The 20,280-nt window shown below is 32.1% G+C and overlaps 1 long non-coding RNA gene across 1 annotated transcript; it reads left to right on the top strand.

Moving 5' to 3' along the window:
• Positions 1-643: 643 nt before the first annotated feature.
• Positions 644-5,051, top strand: LOC135850005 (uncharacterized). Its single transcript, XR_010559637.1, has 2 exons — positions 644-1,300; positions 1,438-5,051. It is a non-coding gene; the product is annotated as an uncharacterized LOC135850005 (long non-coding RNA).
• Positions 5,052-20,280: the final 15,229 nt, after the last annotated feature.

Genomic DNA, 20,280 nt, shown 5'->3' on the forward strand with positions numbered 1-20,280 from the left:
CTACCTATACACCAATAAGTAGGTAAGTAACAGGAATTAGGAAGACAATGCAGGTAGGTAGGTAGGTACAAACAATAAAATTATAAAAAATAAATGAAGAAAACTTACCGAAAGACATTTTCAACTACAATGACGTGGTGTGTCATCAAATTTTACACGTTTTTAAAATTTTTCTAAAAAACATTTTCATATTATTCTTTTATTACACATAAAATTATCTATGTAGTTTTTTCATCATTTTACGACACACATTTTCCGAATGATTTTGCAAAAAGTTATTATAGGTAGGTAAGTATATTATTATTTTTTTTGCCTTTGAAATAGTGAAATTAATGATACTAAATTGTTTGCTTATTACTTGTCATTCCCTTCCTCCACCGCTTAAGTCATCCAGCTCGTCGATTTCCTGTTTTGAACGTATACGTTCTGTCAGTTCAGCGTAATTCTTATTTCGATAGATTTTGATATCTGCTAAACCTAAACCTTGAGAAATGTAAAAGTCCAAATAACTGTTATTGTAAATGACATTTCAGAAAAAAAAATAGAATTTTGCTGATAGTGTACTTCTTGGGTTTTTTTGTTTTGCTTTTTTACCTGTTGATTGTGCGTTTATGGAAAATTTATCTCTTTGCAGGAAGTTCTTTCCAAGAATACAGGTTACGCATTCACTTGCTTTATGAATTGCTCGTGTATTTATTGGCCCCATAGGTAGATATATGAAAGTACTTGAGTACTTTACCTATCTTTAGGTATGTATTACCTTTTTTATAAAATTTGAATAGATAATGGAATATTTACCAAAAGTTGTTGTTTCTAGATATAAGTTCTCCGAATAAATTGTTTCTGCAAAAACAAAGTACATATGAAAATGAAACGTAGGTACTAGGTAGGAGGTACATATACGTCATGGGTATTTTTCAAAATAATTTTCATGTTTCTTGTCAACTCTCCTGAATATTCTTTATCAATAATTTTAAATCAAAACGCAACAGCCAATAACCTCACAAAATTCGGCTTTTGTCTATAATTCAGCACCTACGAGTATAAATAAAGCCAAAATGAGTACGTCCTGAGCATTCCAAATTGTGACTTGTTTCTGGTATTAGGTGCTTAGATACTTTGAGTAGAAAATCAAATACCTACTTAATTATGAAGACTTTGAGTTTTGTTGCTTTAGCATTGTTTAGTGCGTGTTATTTTGCCACTGTTGCAATTAATTTGGTTCATGCAGGAAAAAAATGTAGAGAACCTGACCCAGGTTGCGGTGACGACTAAAAATGGCAATAGCCGAATGCATCAGGTATGTTGATTGTTGAATGTTAGATTGACACGTTTTGTACGTTAAGTGAATTGTAATAAAATTTAAAATTTTTTATTTAATGGTATACCTCACTTACCTCAGTCATATTTAGTTATTTTGCCCACGTGTTTTTTTAGGGATATGCCAAGTGGAGGCTCCTGTGTTCTCTTGTCGTTTCTATTGGGTACTTATCAATTTGGTAATTACGATTCATAATGTTAAGATTATACTTACAGCTTTATTGCAGATGATACACTTAGAGTGGTCTACCTAATACCTATAGACATTTAATTAAGTCCATATCAGGCCAAATCGATGCATTTTATTTTTTAATATGATTTCTTCAAAAATATACTTACTTAATAATTTTATTCATTCTACATATATTACATATTGGCCTATTATTTTTTCACAAGTTCGGAATTTGTTCCTTCGTCGAATGGAAAAGTTACCTACTTACCTAGGTAAAATTCTTCTCATACCAATATAAAAAAAAGAGAGAGTGGGACATGAGCAATGCTCTGAGCAACCCCAACTCCTGAAGAAAAGGGAAGGGGAATAGAAAAATATCAACTTATCGAAAGAACTAAAAATGAGTATCGAATTATAAGTTTTTGAAGATGCTAATTCTGATGTTGAAAATTATCTAACTCCGAAATGAAAAATGAGCTTCCCAAAGAGGTTGGATTTTGATATCCATTTTACTTTTCAGAATTTTAAAGCTTAATCTCCTCCTCAGGGTCTCATTTTTAATACGAGGACGAAAGGTTATATCAAAATGAGATTCAGAATCTCTGAAAACTTGAATTTTGACACCCACGAAAAAGGGTACGTGAGTTTCAGAATCCGAATCAATATCTGACTAAAAAAATAAACAAGTACGAGTAATTTATTTCGATGATTTGAATTTTTTTATTCAATTTCGCCCATCTCCGCTTTTTGGGGCTTATTTTCAAAAAACATTTCAAAGGATGTAAAACTTTGAGAAAAAATTGCAAAAGTACGTCGTACATGAAGGCAAAATTCTACGGTACGTAGGTAGTTGGAATTTTTTTCTTGTGTAACGAAGCTTCCACAAAAGACTCAAAATTGATCCATGTAATGCATACATCGTTGAAAAAGTTGTCAACATTGCATTTGACATTCTAGCTTAAAGGTCGGTGTGATCAGTGGCGTAGCCAGAATTTTCTTAAGTAGGGAGAAAAATCAGATTTTTAGCACAAAAACTCGAAATTTAGAGCTAATTATCTGAAAACTTTTGATTATATGAAAATGAAGATAAAATTACGAGAAAAACGTCCAATTTCGCGTGTTATCTTTTTAAATTTTCGTTCGCAAGGGGTACGATGGCCTCATCTGCCCCTCTTGGCTACGCTACTGAGTATGATGACCCAGCAAGTTAGCACCAACTTCCAATCCAATGTAGGGTTAAGGACTTATGAGTTATGAGACTAATATTAGCGATTATGATGCTCTGACGTTTTTGTTTTGCTTCGTTTAGGTACCTATATTTTGTTAATAGTGTGCGTAATTCGTGAGTATTATTTGAACCAAAAAAAAATATTATATAATACCTAATTAATGAAAAAATTGCAAACATTTTTATTAAAAAAAAAAAATTGGAAGATTTTGAACGTGCCTATGGATATGGTTTGCTGCATTCCGTATTGAGCGTAAAAATAAAATAAAATACATCGGAATTATTTACACATCGAGTACTTACCTAAATAAGTTCATAAAAAAAATCTGTGAAGCTTTTTCAGTTTTCAACTCATTGTCATTAACCGATTATATCGACTTCCATTCTATCTTATTTTGAACCCATTTTTGATTTTTTAAATATTTGTGAGCAATTTTACTAGCCGGACTATTTGAAGCCCGACATGGGTAGGTAGGTACATTACATCATATATGTAGTACAGATATTCTGTTAAACATGTGCCTTCGTTTTTTTGGTAATCTGAATGAAACGATTATGTGGGTAAGTTTCTTTTTTTTTAAACTCAATTTTGAAGAATTTCAAGAAAATGTTCGTGATTTTGAACCAAGTACATAGGTAAGTATTTTATTTTTTATATCATATTTTTTGTGTCTTTATCAACAATTTTTTTATGCTGAGTACCTTTCGTTGTAAATTTTTTTTGTACTTGAATTATACTTTTTTTACACAGTGAGTTGATATTTGTAGCATAAATTTTCTATTCACTCCTTTTCCTTCCATTTTTCACGTGAGTCATTTATTTACGAGTACCTAATACTTAATTTTTCTGTTTAAAATATACATAGGTACATAGTACATACAGTACGTTTGTTGGTTTACAGAAGGAAATTGAAAAAACACGTACGTCGCTGTATCTAAACCTACGTGTTCTTTTTTAAACGAATAAAAATTACTTACATCCATAAAAGTCGAATGACCGTTTGTAATTAATTTATTTGATTAGGTATAGGTAGTTACGTACCTACTGTATTTTGCATGGCTGTTTGTTAATTGAACGTTCGTGGAAAAATTCCTGAGATTTTTTTTTTTGGAACGAAGCACTTTCCAAGAATTTATGACCTAACTTACCTGATGATAGTCAAGTGCTTTACTTATGATGTTACCTTTTTTAAAAAATAAAATTTGAATAGGTATACCAAATTAATTGAAAATGCTAAAAAATTTATATATTTTGCCTTTCAGATAAAAGCTCACGAAGTTATGTTTCTGAGAAAGTAAATTATAGAAATAAAACGTCTTTTTTTTGTAAATTTTCCTTGCTATTTTTTTAAATTGGTTATTTTAATCAAAAAACACAAAAATCTGTTTTTATTTCATTTGTAGATATCATACCTACGGGCAGATAGCATGAGTAAATTAAAACTCAAACTGACTGCAGTGCTCGAAGCATTCTAAATTGTGTCTTGTTTCAGGCGTTATTGCTTAAGCCAGAATAGATAGTGATTGGAAATTGACAAAAATATTTTTCTTCTGATAAAAGTTGTCAAACTGACGTTTCCGAGAAAATAAAACATGGAAATTGAACGTCAACTTGTTTATTTTGTTATCAGTTTTATTTTTTATTTTTTGTAAATTCTCTTTAGTGTCATTCATAAATCATTTTAATCAGGAAAATATACCGTAACAAGCATTAACCTTACAAAAATTGTTTGTTTTTTTTTCTTTTCATTATACATATACACCTACCCACTTACTTAAGTAGTATAAATTAACTCGAAGTTGCAAAGAGTGCTGAACGCTTTTTGAATTGTGATTTGTTGCTGATGTTACTTTTGAGTCAAAAATCAAATATCCACGCATTTATAATGTCATATGTTGCATTGTTAAAATTGTATAGTGTGTGTTATATAACCTTTGTTATGTTAAATTTGGTTTATGGATTACCTGTACCTAATAATAATGGTGCCCTCCAATGTACCCTCTGTAAATGGGGTTACTGATTCTTAAATTACTTTTTCTTTTTTCAAAATACCTACATTCCAAAATAATTAGCGTTCGATTTTTTATTTTTTTGGACGCTTAAGTAAATATGATAACACCGTGTACGTAAGTAGAGAATCTGAATCGAAATGCAATTAATAATAATGTCAATAACCGAGTATACCTAAGTACCTACATAAATCTGCATATATTTTAGTTGAAATAGATGTCAATTGAAATTTGAAACCGATACGTAAATAAATAATTTTATCCTAGAAATATGGAACTCTTATGGAATTCTTTTGAACACAATAAATAAGTAATTATGTATATTGATTCCTTCCGTAAGCTTACTTATTTTTGCTGCATATTGAGCTGAAACGTGAAATGATAGAAACAATATCTTCAAAGCTTCAGAGGTTCTTGAACTAATACCTACACCTACGTAGATCGTACGAGTACCTAAGTATTTGTAGTTAACTAAACTTTGAGAATCGAGCTGTTGTAGCAAAATTTGGGGAAATTCAGTGAAAATTACATGAAATGTGACACTTTTAAAACATTAAATTCATTCCATGTTACCAAACGTTGATTTGGCAAAACTGATAAAAATTCTGGAAATTGTGTTTAAATTCTGCGAAAATTGCGTAAAACTTCCTTAAAACATCTTTAAGATGACATGAAAATACCAATGATTAAAATCATTAAAAATCATTAAAAACGACCTTGAACACAATCATGTTAAAAATAGCATAAAAATGCAAAAAAAAAGTGTTGAAATTATTCAAAAGTAGCAGAAAGTGATAAAATTTTGGCTAAATTTTGTTAAAATGTAGATAGCTTTTTGAGCTCAAAATTTTACAAAAATACTCGAAAAACGTTTTCGTCGAAATTATTGAATTTTTCGCGATATTTTAACCCATTTTGAAAAGTCCCATTTCCATGACACCGATTCAAAAATTCTGAATATGATCAAAATTTGGGGCTCAAAATTCTCAAAAACGTTCTCGTCGAGATATTTGAATTTCTCGCCAAATTTTAACAATTTGATAGGTCACAAGGTCATTTTTGAATAATTCTACTATAGTTGATGGGTAGGTACTTACAAGGAAAGAAGCAGATAAGTCGAAAATTTTCAAAAATGAATTCCAGGCTTGTAAACCGATTTTTAATCACTAACCGTAGCTGCATGCAAATCAACTAGTTAATTGATCAAAAAAAATAATCTTAGATACCTAACCATAAACATTTTTTGTTGGAAATATCATATATCACTAACTGTGACCTTAACTGTTTTCTGAGATCAAAATAAACTGTATGTAACCTTGACCATAACCGAAAAAATTTCAGAAAAAAATTTGTTAGAATTTAGAAATCAGAAAAAATTGAGAAGTGCTGTTTTTTTCTTTTCATCTGTGATATTTTTCAATGTGATTTGCAGGTAGTGATTTGAAATTCGATTAAAAGACGGAATAATAAAACGTGAATAGAAAGTTGAAAAAATTTGACAGGTACCTACTACCTACCTACTTGTTGCATCGTACTAATTAAACTACGTACTTACATTAAGTAATGCTCAATCTTGAATGATATTTTAGTGATAAGAGGTAGTAAAGAATTGATTTTTGAAAAGATTGTTGAATTTTGAGTTTAAATTTTACAAGAGTGTTAATTTAATTTTTAATTTTAAACAACTCAGTGAACGGTCAGAAGACGTGCGTGGTAATCATGGTGTCGCTCAAGAGGTTGCCTACATGTCACTCCCAAGGAGTAAAGTTGAGTTTCGCGACATATGTACATCGTTTCCCAGACAAACGCTTAGTTTTGGCATAGCAGTGTTACCAAGTTTGAAAATTTCAAAAAATCATGAAAAAATTAAAAGTGACCTAGGAAGAAAATTGAAGGCCCTGAAAATGACCGTCACCAAAGTGAACAAAAAAAAGTTACATCAATATGGATCAACTTCGTACATTGCAATTATGTCATAGTAATAAGAAATTATATTTTTAAAAAAGCAAAAACTTAAAAAATCTCAAAATTCAAAAAATCCCAAAAAATTTAAAATTAACCTAAAATAAAAAGAGGAAATTTTTTGGAATTTTTGCTTTTTTTCAAAATCAAAATTCTCATTACCACGGCAATGTACAAAATTGGTTCGTAGAACTTTTTTTGTACATCTTGGTGTCTACCATTTTTCGGATCCTTCGATTTTCCTCCAAGGTAAATTTGAAATTTTTTAGAATTTTTTGAAATTTTGATATTTTTAAACTTGGTAACACTGCTATGCCAAAACGAAACTAAAGCTCTTTAAACGAAGCGTTTGTCTGGGAAACGTTGTATGTCGTGTAACTCAACTTTACTCCTTGGGAGTGACATGTAGGCAACCCCTCGAACAAATCAGTCATTTTATCACTGCCCCGTCTACATTCCACAGTGTAACTTGAATGTATTTGGTATCATTTTCAACAAAAATTGTAAAATTTCAAACTCAGAGAAAAGTCGTAGAAGTTTTCAAGTTTTTAACCTTAATTTTAATTTTTAACCATTAATTGAAATTTGAACCTTGACTGGAAAAATTAGCTTCAAAAACTGTAACTTTAACCTTGACCGCGTTAACCAAAAAAAAAAAAATGATCCCAAATAACCAAAGCCAAACTTTGACTGTAAGCTTTAACCCAAATTTTGAATTTCTCATAAAATCTTTAACTATAACCTTGACTACATTTTTTTTTTTTTGGCTAACCATCCTGATAAGTCCAGGGTCAAATTAAATTCATAACTTACTTACTGAGGAGTGAAAAAGAGTAGTTAATTTTAAAGACTCACGTTTTTTTTGGGGGACTTTTCGTTAACTTTTCGTTAAGCCATGTCAAGTTTACGTGAAATTTTATCTTTCGTTAACGTAAACGAATTCCTTAACTGTAACGAAAGTTCAATTTTTCATTACCAATGCCATCTTATTAACTGGACTTTCATCAGGTTCAAGTTAATGCAAAATATACCTACCAATTTTTCGATTTTTTTTTGATTTTTTCACGAAAAGAATGACTTTTCAACTCATAACTTACGTAGGTGTCTCTTGATTTTTTTTCTATTACGCCTCGAGTTGTGTGTTGTGGGATGTTGTGTGATATATTTCCAGTCATTACTCTTATGAAATTCAAATTCACTACAAAGTTGGAGCATTTTGATACTTTAAAACGCCGTAACTCAAAAGTTTAAAAAAGTGGCTTATCTGGTTCTCTTCTTTCCCTGTACCCTTTAGTTTATTTTCGCTCGAAGTAGGAGGGAAGCTGGTAGGCGATTTTAAAATTCACCTACGTCTGCATTCTACTGTGTATAGGTAAACCGTTTTTCGCGAACTTTGGTTCAATCAACGTGCAACGAACTCCTTTATGCTAAGTAGGTACTGTAATTTTGTTGGCCCCCAACTCATTGGCTACTTCAATACTGTGAAATTATCGGTTGTTCTGGAGTGTAGATTAATATTGAACTTGAACATTAAGGAGGTTCGAGTAGGAGTGACCTTCATCCAAAATTTTTCAAATGGAGTGTAATGGAATGAAAATGGTCTCAAAGGCTAAAATAGATTTTAAACTAATCCTTTCGCATTAGGTATTCGAAATCATCCTAGCTAATTGAGTAGGTATTTTCTCGATGAAAATTCCTTCGAAAAAGCATCGCGTAGGTATAGGTAAGTATAGAAAAGTTAACCCATCCATAAAATAACAACACAGAAGATGTCACTAAATCGGCGAAAGTTGAACAACATCGGCATTTATTACACACAAGCGACGATTTTAATTCGCAATTAATCTTACAATATTTTGATAAATTGATCGGAAATCATTAGACTGACCCAAAGCGCCAAACCTCATTACCGAGACCTGATTAAATTACAAAGCTCGTCTCGGTACACCGAAGCATCCCTCGAGCAATAATAAATCTTCATACTCTTGTATAAGGTAAAAAGCTGCGGACAAACAAAAATTACAGCACATTGCACGTAGGTATGTATGGTGCAAAAGCTCTACAATAGCTACATGTTGTAGGTGATTCGGCGATAAAAATAGATAAAAATCTTTCCAAGCAGAAAATATCCAACTGTGTGTAGATACGAGTAGGTAACATCTTGCATTAGTAGCACGAAAACACATAGTTTGTTATGTCTAAACGTACGTACTATACGCCCAGAGTAGATACGTATAGTAGGTAGGTAGGTATACGTATAGAACTTGTATGTACCTACACTAACGAAAAGCCTATTATATGATCATTTATCAAGGTGAAAATGTTGACTTTTCTCCACCTTTCAGCTCGCTTTTCTCTCAACAGCCTTTTATTTTTATAAGTAGATAAAAGAGTAGTAAAGTCTGCGAAGTTGTACGTTATTGTCTAATTTAAGACTACATACGCCAAATGCGCGGTGATGTTCTTTGATCAAAAGAAATGAAATAAGAAAGCACGAACAACGAACCCTTCTTATATAATATAGGTACCGGCTACCGGACTATGTGATCATAGACCTAGATACACACGGAAAATTTCGCAATTTGCCGCAAATAACAGCTTTTCTATAGTTTTTCTTCGTATACTGCAAATTGAATTAGAAAATGTAGTACTAACACGAACTCATGTCAAAGTATTAGCCTACATTGGGTAGATATTGGTGGTTGTGGTATCAAATTAGCAATACAGGAAGTACGATGTAAGATGAGTATTGGGATACCTTCCTGTTCCTATATTTATATAACAAGCAGAAAATACCCGTCCTTCGGACGGGTGGAGCTGCATTTTTTAAAATTCATTTGAGTAAATAAAAAATTTTTTGGTAATTGTTGTCGTATTTCACCTAATGTGGTTAATGACACTAATGCCCCTCCAAAAAAAAGACCTTTCTGTAATTTTAGCCTTTGACCCTCTCCACTTCAGGGGTCAGCTATAGTTCCTGAAAGTACTTCATTCCTCAAGTTTTAATTCTGAATGTCTGAACTAAGTATATTAGAACAGTTTCCAGGCTGAAAAATTGAAAATTCACCATAACCTACCTACAAAATTTGACACGTTGTGAATCATCTAGTTAGTTTGAGCTCAAAAACTTGCGAAATATCAAAAATTTTACTCCCCCGGCCTTTTTTCCAAAGTAGGCACTCCGGAATAGACATATTTTTTGAACAAAAAATTGCTAAAAATGATAAAATTGATCAATTATCCGTTTTTAATTCTTTTTTTCATTTTCATTCTTAGTTTGAGCTCAAAAACTTGCGAAATATCAAAAATTTTACTCCCCCGGCCTTTTTTCCAAAGTGGGCACTCCGGAATAGACATATTTTTTGAACAAAAAATTGCTAAAAATGATAAAATTGGTCAATTATCCGTTTTTAATTCTTTTTTTCATTTTCATTCTTCGAAGTTTGAAATTTTTATTGAAGAGATCTAGAGCAGTTTTTGCTTATTTACATATGAATGAATAAAAAATTGTTTGGTAATTATCTTATTTCACATTCCACCTGATGTAGGTAATGACAGTAATGCCCCTTCAAAAAAAAAGACCTTTCTGTAATTTTCAACTTGAACTCTCCCCACTCCAGGGTCAACTCTAGTTTCTGAACGTTTCCCATTCCTCATAGCTTTATCTCCAAACATCGCTGAACCATTAGAACAGTTTCCAAACTGAAAAATGGAAAACTTAAGTACGTGCATAAAATCTGACATTGTGAATCATCTACGCAGGTAGGTACCTAGTAAGTTTTTGGCTACAAATGAGAAAATCAATAAATTACTCTTTTTATTTTATTTTTTTCATTTTCATTATCAGTGATTTTTGGATAGTGGCATTTTTCAGACACAGGCCAACTTATTATTTTTTGAAGTTCGAAATTTTCACCCCTCCCCCCAATCACAGTCACTTAAGGTACAAAAGGTCAAAAATGGTCACATAAGATCACGACCGTCTTGAAAAATGCGGTCATAATCATGATGGCCTAATATGATTCTTTTTTCTTGTGCATTGGGTCCACTGCTCTTTTTGATTTTTTTTTTTTTTTAAATCGAATTCAAAATTTCAAAAAAATGACCTTTCTGTTATTTAAACCTTTGACCATCCCCACTTTAGTAGTTCATAAAAGTACTCCATTCCTCAAGTTTCATCTCTGAACGTGTGAACTATTATATAGAACAGTTTCCAGACTAAAAAATTGAATTTTATCCGATTTTGTAGCTGTGATTTACTGAGGGTTGCTCTGCAGCTTTTTTTTGTTCAAGTTAGGTATTCAAGTTCAAGTTGTATCCCCAAGTAGAAAGGATAAAATGCAGAATGTTTTAGTGAAACACTGAGGTGCTCACTGAAAATTTCAAGAAATTTCAATTCAAAATTTCATTTTTATTACTCCTTGCGTTTTTACAACTTTGAACCTGAACTGAATAACTTTCCAACAATCAAAGCTACAGCTCTCAGTATGAAAAAAAAAACAAAAAAAAATAAATAAAGGAAAATATAAATATTTAATTTTGAGTTCGCAGATGAATGATATTTAATTTTGAGTAATCTTAATTGAAATTTTGACGATTTTTATAAATTTACGTGTAAAAGATCGCAGATGAATGATTGATTTTTGATGTATGCCATGAAAAAAACTGAAAATTGTAAAAAAGTTTGAAAATTAACATTTTAATTTCATTTTGTTTTTTTGAAGCATTTTTGAGTGGTTTCGAAGGAGGTTAGTTGTGGACGAAATACACCGATTCGCGCAAATTTCAAAAATTTCCTCGCCAATGGAAAACTTTTGATTCTTTTCTGGAGCAAATTCAAAATTCTGGAGAAATTGAAAAATATCGCTGGAGGCTCCAGAATGGCTGGAAATGGTGAAATTAATATTAGTTTTGGGATTTATTTTGACCATTTTTATTGGTCAAGTACGTACTTCTTTTAAAAAAAAGCATAAATCGCCAAAAACAGTCAATTTTGAATTATCAAAAATTCGCCAAAATTCGAAAAATGAACTTGGGCAGCTGAAAATTTGGATTTGGGGGGTTTTAGAACACGCTCTTTCCCAAAATCGCGGTCCCGTCATAAATTGGGGTTTTAACATCTCAAAAACCTGGCAACACTGTTCCGAACTGCTGATTTCACAACCTGATAGACTCTTACTACACTTAGAAGTTAGAACCACCCCTACTTCCAGCACCTACCCTCAATGCAACGTAATACACTCGCTTTGCAACGAAATTTTACCTCGTCTCTCCGCAAACTGGTTTCACCTCCGCAAAGTCCAAAAAAGTCGTCATTTTTTTCAACTTTGAAGCTTTATAACAATTGTCCTTTGAAACTTTTTCAAATTTTTTTTTGCCATAAACACTCTCCAGCTTACAGGCGTTCGTATGCATAAAAATTCAGAATTTTTGGTTCGGCAAGTTTCGAGTTTACCGGCAACAAAAAAAGGGGACTTTCCTTTATAGTATTATAGATAAGTATAGTGGGTTGTTATACTCGTAGGTATACCTTTACCTACCTACGTCTAAGAAAATGTCGCTCTATCAATCGTGTTTGGTTCGCCAAGCGTGAAATATAATGAATGATGAATGGATCTGGAATGAATCCTTTTTTTCCTTAAAATACACACCTACATGACGATGGAGGGTTAATAATATAATTGGTAAATGAGTACCTCTACCTATAAACAACTAAGGTACCTAATAATAGAATTAAAATGTTTCCGATGGGTTTCTTAAACAGAGTGGGTATATTTTTTTTTTGTTGTGTCGTTCATAAAGCTCTTATTTTGAGGGAACATGTTCCTCTTTGAAGAATTTGAGCGCTTTTGACGAATTTTGAGCTCTACTTTTGGTCATAATTTTTGGGATTTTTGAAATAGTAATGACGGTATATGTGACCTATCACACAATAGATTACCTACAATTTCAAGAGTTTTTTCAAAATCTCAAAAATTGAAACATTTTTATGGAAATATTTTCATTTCTTGCAAAATTTTAAATCCATTTCGATAGGTTCCATGACTTTTTTTTTCAAAAATAATGAAATAAAACACAATTTTGAGCTCAAAATTCTTCAAAAATGCTCAAAAAGCATGTTCGTTGAAATATTTAAATTTTTGTAAAATTTTAATACATTTTGATTGGTTGCATGACGTTTTTTTTCTAAAATAATAAAATATGACACAATTTTGAGCTCAAAATTCTTCAAAAATGCTCAAAAAACATTGTTGTAAGTTTTTCTGGAATTTTATTAAATTTTGATTGCTTGCATGACAACTTTTTCAAAAATCTCAAAAATAACGTGACCCAAGTTCGAGCTGGAAAATTCTTCAAAAGTGCTAAAAAAAAGTTTTTATGAAAATTTTTGAGCTGCGTCAAAATTTTAACTCATTTTAATTAATCGCGTGGCAATTTTTTAAAAATCTGAGAAATCATGATGGAATTTTCGGCTTAAAGTTTTTCAAATGCACTCAAAAAAATAATTTGATGAAAGTTTTGTGTTTTTTGTCTAAATTTCAAATCATTTTGATGTGTCCACCTGACGCATTTTTCAAAAATTTGATAATATAATATAGTGAAAAAATCAACCAATATGGTGAAGGCAAACGCAAAAACTCTCTTGCAATCAGCGAATAGCCGATGGCTTGATTATTTCAATTTTTGACAAGGGCTATTTATGCAATGAGCTCCTCAAATTTTCACCCAATTTCGCACTCAAAATTCTTCAAAAATGCTCAAAAAACATTTCCATCGAAATACTTGACCTTTGTGCAAAATTTCTGTCTATTTTGATGGGTCACATGAGATTTTTTTCAAAAAACCCAAGAATCATGTTACCCATGCTTGAGCTCAAAAATCTTTGGTATGGTGCTGATATGAGGAAATATGCCCTGATCGTCCTAGCGGTCAAGAAAATAATCCCCTTTTATAAAACACATATACTGGAAGTATGGTAATGTGGGGAACTATTTAAGGTGCACTGGGGTAAGTCCGAATTCGGGGTAAGACTGAATTCGAGGTTAGTCCGAATTCCTGCTAGCGCCTAGAGGTTTGCACATTCCGAAGCACTACCCAGCAGTGACTTGAGGGTACTACTCCTTCTTTACCATGACATAAAAATTTTTGAAATTCAGTTTGATTTCACATGTTTTTGATTCAATTGTATGTTGTTGTTGTTTTGAATTTGTTTTGAATTTTCTTTCAAATACTTACAGATTTTCTATCTTTCAGTTTTTCACATATACGAGACGAACTGTACATCCTAGTGAAAATCTGATGAGAGTGATCTCAAAGAGAATTAAATTCTCTACAATTTTGTAAACATGAAATTTTCATTGGACGCTCTGTTTTTGAACAGCACATCCGCAAAGTTGTGTCTGTTCGGACTTAACACTTCATATTATTTATTCCACTGAGCGAAAGCTGCATACTGTGTCAATCGCGCTCAAATTTTTACCATAGGTAAATAACCCTTATGGAAACCTACATAATTTTGAGCCATATTGGTTCATTTATAGGAGGGTAACAGCCAGTCAAAGTTGAAATTGTGAAAAACCCATTTGGACTTACCCCGGTGCACCTTATAGAGATATCCGCGTATCGTAGCTCGAGGGCTTGTGCATCAGATCTCTTGCTATCAACTTTACTTGGTTTTGGCTACTCTCAATGGCTGGTTCTTTGTCAAAATACAGACGTAAATGCAACGGAGATTTTCCCCTCCGCGCCTCTTTTCTAGTGTAGCCCACTGTCTAAGTGGATAATTCATGCAATTTAATGTGATTAGTAATTCTGTTTATTAATTAGGGTACGTAATGGATATTTCTCTGATCCTGCTAGCCATTGGAGGTATCTCTCGATTTCTGTCGATGCTCTTAGCTTGAGTAGAGCCCGTGAAAGAAACAGAAGATAAGTATAGTGCCAGTAAGTGATGAAATACCTACCTATATGCTTATTTAATTTGCTTAATTTATGGAATTTTTCCTCATATGAGTAGATTCTCAATGGCTACCCATATGACTTAAGACTCAGACAAAAGGCATAGAACCTAACCATGTCTTATTAATTTTATATTACTTACATGTTACTTTTCAGGTTTTAAAAAATAGTCATTTCGAAAACCCCATAATTGGTAAAGGTACTGGAGTATTTGTAATGATAAGACCAATCGATTAGCTCATAAGTTTAAGTACGGTTTTACCATAAAAATTAAGCACACAGACAGTTTTTTTCGTTTCCTGAAAAATTTTAAAAACGCCAGATTGGGGTTTTCGAAATGACTGATTCAAATCTGAGAAATCATGATGGAATTTTTGGCTTAAAGTTATTCAAATGCACTCAAAAAAATAATTTGATGAAAGTTTTTTGTTTTTGTCTAAATTTCAAATCATTTTGATGCGTCCACGTGACGCATTTTTCAAAAATATGATAATATAGTTATAGTGAAAGAATCAACCAATATGGTGAATGCAAACGCAAAAACTCTCTTGCAATCAGTGAATAGCTGATGGCTTGTTTATTTTAATTTTCGACAAGGGCATATTTAATAGGTATGCAATGAGCTCCTCAAATCTTCACCCAATTTCACACTCAGAGTTCTTCAAAAATGCTCAAATTGTATTTTGTTGTTGTTTTGAATTTGCTTTCAAATACAGATTTTCTATCTTTTAGTTTTTCACATACCCTACTGGACAAACTGTATGTCCTAGTGAAAATCTGATGAGAGTGATCTCAAAGAAAATTAAATTCTCTACAATCTTGCAAACATGAAATTTTCATAGGACGCTCTGTTTTTGAACAACACGCCTACAAAGTTGGGTCTGTTTGGACTTACCCCAAATTGGGGTAAGTCCAAACACTGCATATTTTATTCCACTGAGAGAAAGCTACTGTGTCAATTGCGCTCAAATTTTTACCATAGGTATTAAATAACCCTTATGGGAACCTACTATAATTTTGAGCCATATTGGTTCATTTATACTATAGGAGAGTAACAGCCAGTCAAAGTTGAAATTGTGAAAAACTCATTTGGACTTACCCCGGTGCACCTTATAGCTACCTGTGTATCGTAGCTCAGGGGCTTGTGCATCAGATTTCTTGTCATCAACTTCACTTTCACCTCCTCCCCTCTTTCCTAGTGTAGCCCACTGTCTAAATGGATAATTCATGCAATTTAACGTGATTAGTAATTCTGTTTATTAATTATGGTACAATGGATATTTCTCCGATCCTGCTAGCCATTGGAGGCATCTCTAGAAAAATAGGGACTTCATGTAATCCATTCAGTCTGTCAATGCTCTTAGCTTGAGTACAGCCCATGAAAGAAACCAAAGATAAGTACAGTGTCAGTAGGTAAGTAATGAAATACCTACCTATGCTCATTGTTTAATTTATGGAATTTTTCCTCATATGAGTAGATTCCAAATGGCTATACCCATATGACTCAAGACTCAGACAAAATGCATAGAACCTAACCATGTATTATTAATTTTATATTACTTCATTGCTAATTAATAATACTTAAGCTAATACTTAACATTATTATTAAGATTTTTCTATTCACTAACGCGAGTTGTAAGATGTACCTGAGCAAAGGCTCGTGTCCATTATAAAATACAGTAGACTCCGAATTATCCGACTTTCAGGTTATCCGGTACGAATTTATCCGACGACTTACATTTCGCATTATCCGACCCACCAAGGTCGGATAATCCAAAAAAACCCCTAATTTTTGATTTTGGAGTGTAAATAATGATGCAGAATGCAGCATTTTGTATTCTAACGGTGTTATTTTCCTTGAAATTGATCCAACTTATCTCAAAAAATTAATTTGAGTCAGTATTTCATTGTCTTTTATGTACAAAAGTACATTATTTTTGTTTATTCATCATTTTTTTGATTTTTTGTTCCTGCTTTGAGCCAAAACTTGATTTTCTGAATAAAAAATTGTCTTCTCAAGCTTATGCACTTAATTTCTACGCTAAAAACATCCATTTCGGATTATCCGACTTTTTTGGTATCCGACTCACCTTACCCCCCCCCCCCCCCGATTAGGTCGGATAATCGGGAGTCTACTGTAATTCTAACATTACCTATCTTATATTGATGGATTCTTACGTGTATTTTTCATTGTTCTTAAATATGTATTAGGTAATAAATCCCTAGTACTAATACTTCACAGCGATCTTGTGTATTTATTTGGTATTTTCGAATGATTTTGTGCATAGGGTGACTGGTTTTGTTGTATTACTCTACCTACTCCGAGCTAAAAAATTGAAATAATTTCTCTCTATCCCAATAATCCCAAGTCTCACTCTATCAGTGCTCAGAAAAATTTTAATAGAAAATATTGATTAATGTTTTCGTTTTAATTCAAATCCTGGAAATCATGACCCAATTTTAAACTCAAAATTCTTCAAAAAAAAATTTATGAACATTTTTCATTTTTTTTCAAGGATCCCAAAAATGTTGATCTAATTTCGGGCTTAAAATTTCTCAAAAAAAAGAGCTCAAAAAACGTTTTCGTTGAAATATTTAAATTTCTTAAGTTATTTTGATCAATTTTGATAGTTCACATGAAGCCTTTTTCAAAAATTCCCAAAATTGTGACTCAATTTTTGACTTGATGTTTTGTTGAGAGTGCTCGAAAAAATGTTTGATAAAAATTTTCTATTTTCTGCCAAAATATAAATTTATTTTGACAGTCTTACGATACATTTTTCAAAACTTCCGAAAATCATGACTTAATTTCGAGCTTATAATTCTTCAAAAGTGCCCATACAAAGTTTTGATGCCAAGTTTTGGTTTCCTATTCAAATTTCAATCCATTTTTTATAGGTTTAATGAAACATCTTTCAAAAATCCTATACATGTCAAGACCAAAATTAAGCTCTACAATTCTTCAAAAATGCTCAAAAAAATTTCAATCGAAATATTCGAATTTCTCGCGAAATTTTAATTTGTTTTTATAGGTCGCAAGGTCACTTTTAAATAAATTCTACAGTCGAGTCGTTCATTTTTGTTCAAAATTAGAGGGGTGCAGGGGATAATTGAAAATATAACTACGCTCCATTATGAGAGCCGTATTTTGCAAATTCTGGTTCAATGGACACGTGGAACAAACTTCTTCATGCTGTGGATATGAATTTTTTGGGCCCCCCAACTATGACGGCGCCTGCGCCTGCGTAACCATTTTTATTCTGAATTTTGCCAAATATCAATATTGAGGGACTCTATAGCACCTTATTGTGCACTTGGGCAGCTGAAGTAATTCGTATTTTCGGAGTAAGGGGAGTGTCCAGTATCCAATTGTAAAAGCAATTTTTTGAGACCGAAATATTCAGAAAATTTCGGCGGTTTTATGCTCCACTGGTCCGCATTCCCTCTATTGTGCAGATGTACAACTTCGAAACTCCAAAATACGTCTTTTCTGGCATTTTTGGACACATAGGTATCCACATGAAGCCAACTGAATTTTTTAGACCCCAAAAATACCAGCCACATTCGATTTCTAGACCCTTTTTTACCAGTCGAACTGTAAAAATCATAAAATGAATCGTTCCATGTCAACAATACCCAGTCAGTAATGTTTAAACGCTCCACAAACGTCGAGAAAAATTCGCGTGGGCCAAATTGTTTTTACGTTTCAAAGTGAAACTCGTTTGAGCAAATAACACATCTTTTTGATTCTTTGTACCTACGTGTAGCTGTAGCTAAACACGTTCTTAACAAGTTGATAAAAATTTTAACGTGTTTCTTTCTTTTTGTTGTAGGCTTTTGTAAATTTTATAACGAACGATGAAATGCTGACTTTTATTTCGTTTTATTAAACAAATGAGCTTGAAAAAGTATCGACTCGTGTTCGATTCGAAATTACATTTGTTGCGAATTTATTTTCTTTTGTACAAGTGTAGCTGTAGGTATTCGAATTTCTGCACGAAGTGTATTATTCAATGGTTTAGAGTACTGTACTGTACACGAGCCAGTTACAGTAGGTAATTTAAAATACCTACCTATACTTTTATGATCGGTAATGAGTTCATTTTGGTATGTTTTATTGTTACAGTCGTATATGCAACCTTGAAAGTCTTTTTTCATTCGTCTGTTGAAATTTTTTGATGTGAAAAATTTGTCGAAGAGGTTTTTTACTACAATAATTTTTAACGACTCAATTTAAACACCGAAAATTTACTTAAACGATACGAGTAGGTAAATTTATCAAAAGGTACAAACGCTGTTATTATATCGACTATACCATGTACGAGTAGGTACCAACGTATATTTTAAATTCAAACACAAACTGTAGAATATACGAAAAGTAGGTAGCCATCTGTTAAAATCTTCGAGCTAGAAAAATGTCAACGTTTGTTAAATATTCTAAGCGTAGAAAATTACAAAATAGTATACAAACTACGAATAATTTAATTCGTTCAGAGAACACGAATAAATTAAATAAACTAGATTAAAAGTAGCCTAAAACGCTATAGTGGACCCTTATATGCAAATGAAGACGAAAGCTTAGTAAATATCCACTTCCTAAAATCGGATACATAGGCAAGCCATTCTACATCGTGTTGTAATTACTTCTGACCAAGCTAATTTTTCAATTACCGGTGTTATTAGCTTCGAACTCTTCGAACGAATGTTTTTATCCAATGACCATCGGCCTTTTATCTTCATTTATTTCCTGTTTAACTCTTCTGCTTTCGAAAAAAAAGAAAACCAATTCGAACCATCTTATACACTGCAGCCTTATAGTATACCTACAAACATCTGCAAGATTTTTTTTTCCTGCTTTAATAATAGAATAATACGAATCGCGTTACTTTTGTGAGAAAATTTTTCGAAAATTGTTGTAACCGGCAGATTTAGCCATAAATTAGTTTTTTCTCTCTTTTTCTCTTTGGTATAACAAAAAGAAAGAAAAAATCTTTTTGATCATTATAACGACGGTATTATTCATACGCGAAAAAAAAGATGTTTTTAAAATTGACCTGCTTTATTTATTTTAGTTGATGGAAATTCGAGCAACGTGAAATTTTCACCGTGTAATTTTGTATTTTGTATTTAAATTTTCTCCAGTGCAAACTACATTACGTAGGCAGAAGCAGACATCCGCCTAATGAATATTTTCATTTACATCTTAACCATTTTCATGGTTTGAAAATACAAAATGCATAATTGCGTACATGTCTCAAAGGTTTTTTTCCCCCTCGAAATACAGCTACCTACCTATAGCTCTGTTTGTTTTTTTTCCTGGACGAGCAAAAAAATAGTTAATTGCTACTTGGTGCAGAGAACAGAAAAAAATAACAATTTAAAAATCATTTTATCCTGCACATCTTGTAATTTATGAAAATGTTTACCATCGAGATGAATTTTTTTTTTCAGAAAAAAAGGTGAGGTAGGTTAGCATATTTTATTATTTTCGAGTAGAGATGCTAAATGCAAAATTCTGCTGGTCGATGATATGGAGATGTTTTAGAAGAAATTACCGGTTTGTATCCGAACATTCTAGATGAATAATTTAAATACTTTTCTTTTGATTAGTTTATTTTACAGGCTGCAA

This window comes from Planococcus citri, chromosome 1 (genome assembly GCF_950023065.1).
Source record: "Planococcus citri chromosome 1, ihPlaCitr1.1, whole genome shotgun sequence".
Taxonomy (NCBI): domain Eukaryota; kingdom Metazoa; phylum Arthropoda; class Insecta; order Hemiptera; family Pseudococcidae; genus Planococcus; species Planococcus citri.